The following is a 9,760-nucleotide window of genomic DNA, read 5'->3' as shown; positions in this document are numbered from 1 at the left end:
CAGGCGCCGCGTCCCTTGCCTCATGCCGCCGCCGCCGGCCTCCCTGCCGGGCTCCCGGGCTCCCGGGCGCCGGCCTCGAGCTCTCCGAATTCCTCCTCGGGCAGCGACCGCAAACACGATCTTAGTATTGTTCTCGCGCGCGCTCGGCACCCCCGCCCGCCCGCTCGCGCTCCCTCCCGCCCGCGCCGGCCGGTTAATTCCTAGGTGCACGGCCGCTGTTCGCGAGAAACCGTGCGCGCTGGCGGGCGCGTCCCCCACCCCGAACTCCGCGTCGACTCGCGACGCCCGCCGCCCGCTCGCTTTTGTTCTCTGCCCGAGCTGCCCCGCGCGGCCTCGCCAATCCCCGCTCGACTTCACCCCCCGCCCCGGACGCGACCCCGGCCCGGCCCCCACGCCGGCCACGTTCACGAGTGCTCGCTGGGAGTAGGGACAAAGGCGCCCCAGGCCTGCGGACCAGCCGCCCGGGCCCCCGCGTTCGCCCCCTCGCCTGTCCTTGCCCGGTCTGCGCGTGGGCAGTGTGACCCACCGCGGGTATGCCGTCAGCGAGTCGGGGGCTTCTGGCATCTGCCCGGGGGATCTCTGGGTGGAAGTCTCCTGACAAGGACCGTCGCTGACGGGTCAAGTGTTCTCAGTCCTGGCAGCGTTTTGGAGAACATTTTGAAACGGGCATCTGGTTCTGGTGGCTTCTGCATACAGTTCATCAGATCCAGAACAACGTGTGTGTATCGTTGTTACAGCTGAACCCCTTCGTGGACTGCTGTCAAAGACATTTTGGGAGTGAGAATCTTCCTAACAGCTTCCTTTGTGGGGAGTAAATAAAATAATTCGGGGAGCCTTTCTGAGTCGGCCCAATGGGTGAACACTGCTTGCTTCCTCCGTCATCTCAAGGCCCACCTGGTGTCACTCCTAAGTGTAGTTGACTCTCTGTAGCCTTCCTGTTGTCACGAACCCTGTTGTGGTTTGTAGACCACCCTCTTCTAGGCATCCATGTTCCCTTGCCCTTTGATAGAACACAGGTTTCCCCAGCATGCATCTCCCTCCCTTGTTCTGTGGAGTTTTGTATGTGTTGACCCGGGCTATGTTTCTGGGTCCTGGGATTTAAAGTCTTCATACTTCCTGTGGACTGTTTGCTTTGTCAACAGTGCCTTGGCATTACTGTACTTTTCTAATGTATTTCTTTGTACTTGCATCTAGACTTCCCCCTGCCTAAGTGTACTTACCCTTCCACACCTGGGTGACAGGGTCACCTTTTTCTCTCTTCTCACCTTCTCCCCCTAGTTGTGATAGGCTGTTCATATCTTTCACTTCTAGACCCTGCATATGCAGCTGTCATAGCGCACCAGGTGTATGAACTTGTAGAGTGACTTCTGTATCCTCTTAGATCAAAGCTAAATCCCTTTGACTACTTGCCAAAGCCCAGATAGATCTGCGTGGGGCACAGGGTGGTTGTGGCAGAGAGGAGAGAACTGGGAGGGGAAAGGCTGTCACTTTGGAAGCCATGGGGCTAAGATGAGCAGGGGACTGACATGTTCATAGTCTGGGTTTAGATAGCTTGTTCTGGTGGCCATTGTGGAGGTGGATTTGAGGCTGGACCCCAGTTGAGGGGTTCTCACCAGGAGAGAGAAGACAAGTGTTGAGGAGGTTGGATGGCAGGTGGGTAGGAAGAAAGCATCAAAACTAATTCCCTGGTTTCTGGTGGAAGCAAAAGGATGATTAAGAAATCCATGAAGAATGAGTGAGATTATGAGTGGTTTGAATATGTTTGGGTGTCCATGGGTATCCTGAGAGATATTTAGTGGGCTGCTTAGAAAGTAGGCAGAATGTAGAGATTTAAGTGATATTAATAAACAGGTGGTAATTGAAGCCATGACAGAGAATTCCTAGGAGACCGTAGAATATGAAAAGTAGCCCTTGAATTTGGAACCAGAAAACTCCAATGTTGAAGAATCAGAAGTTAGAGAAGCCAAGGAGCTAAAGAATTTCTAGAAGGAAGGAAATGTCTAGGTAGATGCCACAGGGAGGACAAGTAAGATGCCAAAGGAGTAGGTCCGTTGAAGATGGTGATTGGGAAATAACTGGTGACCTTGCTGGGTATGTTTTGTGATTGGCAGTGGGAAGAGACCAGAGGGTAGTGGCTTGAGAGGTGAGTGGGAGGAGAAGATGTGGAGCCAGGAAGTATAATCAACTTATTCCCAACAGTGAAGAAGAGTATGGGGAAAGCATGAGGGGAAAATTGCTCTGTTGTGATTGTTTGGCTGGTTTTAAAGATGGCAGAAATTTGAGTTTGTAATGAGGAGAAACTGCCAGCAAAGTGCTTGAAGACAAAGGCTACAAAGGGGATAATTGATGGCGTTTGGATATTTTGAGAAAGTGGAAATTTCTCCCAGGCGAGACTTTGGTTTTGTGTTTTCAGTTGAGCCTGGCCTGACTGTTTCTCACCTACCAACTGCTTGACTCTTCTGCCTTTACCAAGTCAGACTTAATAACACAGTCACTCGGGATCTCCTCATGGGCTCCCTCTGTCTGATCATCAGGAATCTCCTAATGTGCCTGGATCAGAGCCCATCTGTCTCTGCAGCCAGTCTGGAGCATCCCACCTTGTCAACACGTTGCTGGTAGGATGAAGCATTGCTCTGTGGCTTGCACTGTAGATGGAGCTTTCAGAGTGGTTTCTCTGCTTTATGCAAGGACTGATGCTGTGGCTATTACAGGACAATGCTGTATTTAAATATTTAACAGATAAGGGGGTAATCCTTTAGAAATATCGTTAGGATCATTAAAAGAGCTTGATGTGTTTTATTTTTGTCAGTGTGGTCCTAGGAACTAGTCTGTTTGCTATATCAATTTAGAACACATTCATTTTACTTCTGTAACTTGGAAATCCATTCAGATTTTTTTGGTGATATCCACTTTTTTTTTTTTTTTTTTTTACCACTTTTGATTCATCATTCTCAAATTCCTGTGGGCTAATTCTTCTCTCTACATTGAGCTACTTGATCTATTTTTTGCCATCGTCTCACTCATACACATTGACACATTTTGTTGACGAGGTACTGGTTTCACCTCCTTTCATATCTTGACTGGGTATCTGAATAAAACTCTAACAGTGCCTTCAAATCCTGCCCCCAAATTCACCCATTCTATGCTGTTTTAATTCCCTAACATGTATTCCTTTGCTCCAAGTTATGAATGAGATAATACATATAAAGTACTTAGAACAGTGCCTGGCATATAGCAAGCGCTCATTAAATGTTAATTGATGCAATCTTTGGTGTTATTAACATGGTAAGGTGAAAAGAAGTGTGGAAAGGAAGCTAGAAAGAGCTGGTGTCAATCACACACATTTACAACCAGAATGTTAGAAGAGTTTCCTGGATCTCACACAAGTCCATTTCTGCTACTTTTGCCACTACAGATATCTCAAATGTCTGAAACCCAGTCCTAGGCCAGCTGGTCTCACAGTCCTTGAAAGAGAACAGGATATGAGAGATTGGCATCTTCTTGAAAAGTCAAATAAAATAACTTTAATATACTACTTGTGGTGAGAGAGCTCCCATATCAGAGTGAGTATTAGTGCCATTTTAGGGTTGGTAAAAGGCACCATAAAGTCTACGTGGGCCATAAGGGATAAAGGAGAGCTCAGAAGTGGCGGTCAGGTAGCATTGCCATCACAGGGATAGATAACAAAATTACTATATTTGCCACTATATCGAGTGGATAGCAGAGATCTCCCCAGTACTAACCTCTTTTTATATCCTTGGAAGATGCTGATTGAACCACCTGGGACCTTATTTGGGGAACAAAGGGATGGGGAGAAATATCTCAGGTCCTGGAAATTCTAGTGAAACTTTAAGCCCAAAGGTTATTTCTCTTGCAGTTATTCTCATTCTTACCCCTTAATTGTCCTGTCCCAGAATGAGGAACACACTGGATAATTGCAATCAGTTACTAGCTATTTGGGGAGAGGAGGTTAAATGTATAGAAGAGGTTTAAGGTGAAGAAGATATTAAAGCTTTAAAGAATTTGCAAATTTGCCTACCATTTTTGCTAGTGTTATGGCGAAACAGACCGAACACAGGAAGACATGGCACTGAGGAGGTCTAGGAGACAGCAATTTTGTTACACTGGTGGGTCTGACTGGTATTGTCCCCAGAATGTCAGAGCCCTGCCTGGCGGGGTTTTGGGGCTTTTAAGGGGAGAGCAAGTGGGAAGTCAGCAGCAGATTTGGTGCATTATAATTGGAGGGTTGAGTGACATCATGGGTTGCCAAGGACTGAACATATCAGGTTATACTGCAAGGCCATCATCAGTTTCAAGTTACATTGCAAAGCCATCAGTTATTCAAAGACAGTTAAGACAGGGTTTACACAGAGGAAGAAGTGTCCTGTTATCAGGCTTGCCCAGGCATGTCCACTTGGTTTTTGTAGGCATTTGGGGTGGGCCTTTACTTCAATTTTAATTCCCCTTCATTTTCCCCTCTTTTAGTTAATCAGAAAAATCATTTTCAGAGATGTTGATGTTTAGGGCTGTGTAGGAGATACCTGATCTGAGAGTCATCTGAAGGCTGATACTGTTTATTTGTTTCATAATAAAGAAGGTGAGCTGATTTAATAGGCAAGGTCCTATTAAGAGAATGAGGAAAATGCCTATTAGTGGTCCTAATAGGGCTTCCAGCCATGGCTACCAGTGTTTCTAGGGAGCTCCACCAGTAGGAGCCTGTCTGTCTTGGGCCTGCTGGTTTATTATTCTTGCAACTGGTGAGTGGTTTCCCTAACAACACCAGACTTATTAGCATAATAGTGGCATTTTTTTTTTTTTTTTCTTCTAAAAACAGGCAAATGTCTCCCTGTTGAGCAGTGAGGAGTTCTAGAGCTCTGTGATTCTGGAGAACCATTGTAGCTCGGGAAGCATTCTGGTCTTGTAGTATGTCAGAGGCTCCCTGAATTGCTGTGAAGTCATCCTCTATTTGTGTTCCCATTTGAAAGTATTCTTCCTGGCCCACACCCATGGCAATGGCACTGAGGGTTAGACTCCCTGCTATTGCTATCCAGGCCAAGATTGGCAGTATTATCCGGTCACACTTTTGATGGGGCTGATGGGCATATGTGGGGCCCTGTTCACCTCAGTAGACAGGTCAGGCAAGAGGTAGGCAAGCATACAGAGGCATATTTTTGGGCTGGAAAACACGTGATGGGCCCCATCCGAGTAAATGAAGGTTTCATGAGGGGCCACCAGGGAGCCTGAGGTAGCAATCAGAACATCTATATAGTCAGCTGAGACATTTGGTTTTGTAGAGGAACCCAGGAGGCATGTGGCATTCTCCCATACTTCCCTTGGATGGGACTGAAGTAAGGGACGAGGGGCAGAAGTAGAGTTAAGGTTGGTGCATTTAGGATCAAACCTGAGGCATGGTATGAGAGGGCAGTGAGGGGTACACAGAGCCAGGAATCATTTCCCAATATAGGATTTGCTTCTTGGAGGGCCTGGTGGGTACTGTTATCTAGAAGCAGTAGATCTGACATGTGTGTGTGGGTCATCTTGGACCTATTGAATTGGTGTGCCAGGGACACCAAAGGAAACAATGGTGGCTTTGATGTAGGGATCTTGATATGGAACATGACAGCAACCTTAATGATTACTATCATTCCTGGATCCTTTCCCCTACCATTGATTCAAACACCAATTTAATGACCTCTTAAGCCAGTATTCATGGTTGGGGTCCAGGATAATTTAATGGGTTGCAGGTTCCCTGTTAGCAGTTTGTACTGCATGGCAGCTGAGTAAAGGGTGACCTCATGTTATATACCCCACTCCAGGGTCCATAGGTACTTGGATAGCAAAGATTTGGGTAGCTCCAGTGAGGGCAGAACCAATCCTTAGTACCTTTGCAAAAACCTCTCTTAAGTCTAGGTTCTATTTCCCACCCTAGGCAGACATACTTGTTGTTGCCTCAGTACTCCTGTTCCTAGTTAATGTCTCTGCAGCCTGAGCAAAAGAGGCTGGTTATGTTGGGGCAGGCATCAAAATACAGAGATGTGATATCCTGAGAGGAGTCCCATGGTTTTGTTAAGGATTTTTTTGTTTGTTTGTTTGTTTTTCTCCGGTACCAGGAACTGAACTCATGACCTTAGGCTTGCCAGGCAGGCGCTTTGCCGCTGAGCTACATTCCCAGCCCCGTGTTAAGGATTTTTATAGTGCCAGCCAATTGAAGTTAGAACTACCAGTGCCCTGAATTTTTGTGGCAAGCATGTGGGGTAAGCAGGCTGAGTAGGAGCAGACAAGATTAGAAGTGGCAGTCATCTTGATCCTAGGAAAGGCAGTTCAGAGTAGACAGTCCAGTGGATGCAATTGCATAGAAGAGAATGAAGGTGAACTTATGGTCACCTTCCAATCCTCTGGGTACACGGCCCAGAGCCCTAGGGTGAACACTGAGATTAACAAGAGGGGCTAGAAAACAAACTGGGTAGCAGAACATGAATCAATCAGGGTAGATGCCCTGGTGTACAGTGTCCGTTCAGCTTCAGCCATGTGTATACTGGTCAGTTTCCAGAGTGATGGGAGCAGGGCCTTGAGTGTGTAATCTCCTCAGAGTTATTCTCAGTAGAGTTGACTCATTCAGATAGGCTTTCCAGCAGTTGTCTGGGTGGGCTTTCTTGATTCGAGAATGATGGCTCCATGGCTGGATCTTGGAAACCTTTATTGCTGTGGGAGTGGTCAAAATAATTATGTAGGGGCCCTTCTAAGTGGATTGCCGGGGCTCTTTTTTCCAATACTTTACCTACACTAGGTCCACAGGGTTGAAAGTATGTGCAGGGGTCCCTGTGAGGATGGCTGGTCTTTCAGCTATATTCTTATGTATTTGAAAAATAACTGTGCAAGTTGTTCCTACAGTTATGTTACATAGCTGATGTAGGTCTCCCTGTAGAGAGGAGTGGAAGTCTCCTGTATAAAACTTCAAAGTGTATATATTCTGTGGGTCCCAGTGAACTTCAGACCTTGAGGAGGGCCATGGGAAGCAAATCTACCCATGGTGCCTGAGTTTCTTGGTGATATTTAGTCAACAGAGACTTTTATTGTGGGTACCGGGAACTGAACTCAATACCTTGCACTTGCCAGGAGAGTGCTGTACTGCTGAATTATATCCCCGGCCCCAATATACACTTTAAAGTCCTATTCATTCTTTCAGCTTTTCCAGAGCTTTGTGGCTTGTATGCTGTATGTAAGTTTCATACATACCTGATTTTTAATTTTTTAGTCAGCTTCTAGGTTATTTCTGCCACAAATGGAGGCCCATTATCACAGTCTATGGTTAGGGGCAGCCCATATCTAGGGATAATTTCTCTTAGTAATACTCTACAGACTTCAGGTGGACTTTTTCTACAGACTTTTTTCTGTTTTAGTGAGAAATCCCTCCAGCCCCCAGAATAAGTATAGACAAGTACCAGGAGATATTTGTAGCCTTTACATGGCTTGACTTCTGTAAAATCTATTTGTAGGTTTTCAAAAGGGGAAAGTCCAGCATATTGGATACTGGGTGGGGGTTTAGGTCCAGATGGGGGGTTCAGTCCTTGCACAGATTTGACATCTCTGACTAACAGAGGCACAGATCGAGGCTAAATTTGGAATATAATAGTAGTAGCTTAGAAGCTGATTTAGAGCAATTTTTTCTCCATGGGCGATGTCATGATGGTGTTTTACCCAGGTATAGGCCAAATTTTGAGGAACTGTAATCTAATTGTCTGGCAAAGTCCAAGCACTATTTGGGCCCATGTGGGCTCCTTCCTGTTGTGCCCACTTAATATCTTCTATGGAGTAGCAGAGGGGCTCAATGAAGAGACTGAGGACAGTTTTAGGGGGTGTTTCATGTTGGGCTCCTTGTTTCAAATCATTTGATCCCCAGGTGGAGCCCTTAGCTGCCATTTTTGCAGCCTCATTGGCTTTGTGATTTCTGAGAGAGACAGTGTCCTTTACCTTTTGATGTCCTTTCCAATGGATAACAGCAAGTCTCTTTGGTTTACAAATTTCAGCCAGAACCTGTGAAATTTCATCCTTATTTTTGTTTTCCTTCCACTGTGAGGAGTCCACACTCCTTGTAAAGCATCCTGTGGACATGGACAGTAGCAAAAGTATATGTTAAGTCTGTATAGATGTTTACCTTTACTTCCTTTGCCCAGTTGAGAGCTTGTATTAGAGCCCATAGTTCATCCCATTTGGGGGAAGAAACCCAGCCAAGAGCACCTCTTCTGTGGGGATGATTGTATAGCTGGCCTGGCATTTTCCATTTTTGACTGAGCTACTTCCATCCATAAACAGGGTGTACTCAGCATCAGACAAGTGTTCTATCTGGAGATCTGCCTGGCTAGCAAAAAGCTCATTAGTCAAAGCAAGATAGTCATGGTCAGGGGGGGCCAAGCTCAGTGGGTAAGAAGGTAGCCAGGTGACAGGTATAGTCATTTGAAAGGTCAGGTGGGAATTTTCACAAAGCAGTCCTTAATATTGAGTAGTATGGCTATTTGAAAGCCAGTGGTGTCCTCAAATATTTAATAACTCCAGAACTGCATGTGGAACTTGGACCATCAGATTTTGTCCCAGAGTTAATATATCAGCTTCTTTGATCAGGAGGGCAATTGTTGCTAGTGCCCTCAGACAGGGCAGGCCAGCTGTTGGCCACAGAATCCAGGCTTTTTAATAAGTATGTGGTAGGTCTTTCCCAAGGACCAGTCCCTGTGTCAGAACCCCTGAGGTTGTGTGCCTCCATTCATCAACAAATAGAGTCTAGTTGCATAGAACTGGGGCAGTAGATAGCACTTGTTTTATGGTCCTGAAGGATTTAGTTTGTTCTAAGGTCCAGTTTAAGAGTTCATTTTCATTTTCTTTCCTGTCAGCACATCAAATAGAGGTTTAGCCATTTCTGTGAACCCTGGTATCCAAATTTGACAGTGCCCAGGAATTCTATAAGCTGCCTTTTATTTTCAGGCCTTGGAAGGGAACAGATGACTTTTTTTCTCTTGGGGCTCAGGTGCCTGAGTCCTTTCTCTAAGTCAAACCCCAAATAACATACTTTTTGTTTACATATTTGGACCTTCTTCCAGCAGACTTTATAGCCTGTGGCCAATAGGTGGTGGAGAAGAACCTATTTTCCCTTCTAGCAATCTGTCTTGCTCAAACTACAGACTAGTATGTCATCAACATTCTGTATGAGAGTATAGTTAAATTCTGCATGTTGAAACTAGGTCAGATCAGTAGCCAGTGCTTCCTCAAAAAGTGTGGGGGAGTTCTTGAAACCTTGTGGTAAACAAATCTGGGTAAGTTTGCTTTTTCGTCCTGTGTCTGGATCCTCCCGTTCCAAGGCAAATATGGCCTGGGTGACAGGGGCAACTTGCAAACAGAAGAAATCATCCTTCAAGTTCAGACAGGTGAACCAGGCAACATCAGGGGGAAGTAGACCCAGGAGGGTATAAGGGTTGGGGACTGTCAAGTGCAGAGTTGTGGTAGCTGAGTTGATGGCACAGAGGTCCTGTACTGGCCAGTAGTCCATCTGGCTTTTTCAATGGGAGGAGGGGAATGTTCCAAGGTGATTGGCAGTCTGCCAGGATTCCAATCCAGCTCAGGTGGAAGTTGTGGGGCTGGATACTAAGTTGGGCTTCTCTTGACATAGAGTATCGTTAAACAGCAACTGAGTTGCAGTGGGACCGAGGTCAATCACCAAAGGGGCATGATTGACCTCTGCTTTCCTAACATTGCAAGCCCCAGAGGTGAG

The sequence above is a fragment of the Chinchilla lanigera genome, unplaced genomic scaffold (assembly GCF_000276665.1).
Source record: "Chinchilla lanigera isolate Chin_1 unplaced genomic scaffold, ChiLan1.0 scaffold00015, whole genome shotgun sequence".
NCBI classification, from domain to species: domain Eukaryota; kingdom Metazoa; phylum Chordata; class Mammalia; order Rodentia; family Chinchillidae; genus Chinchilla; species Chinchilla lanigera.
This window is presented reverse-complemented; position numbering follows the sequence as displayed.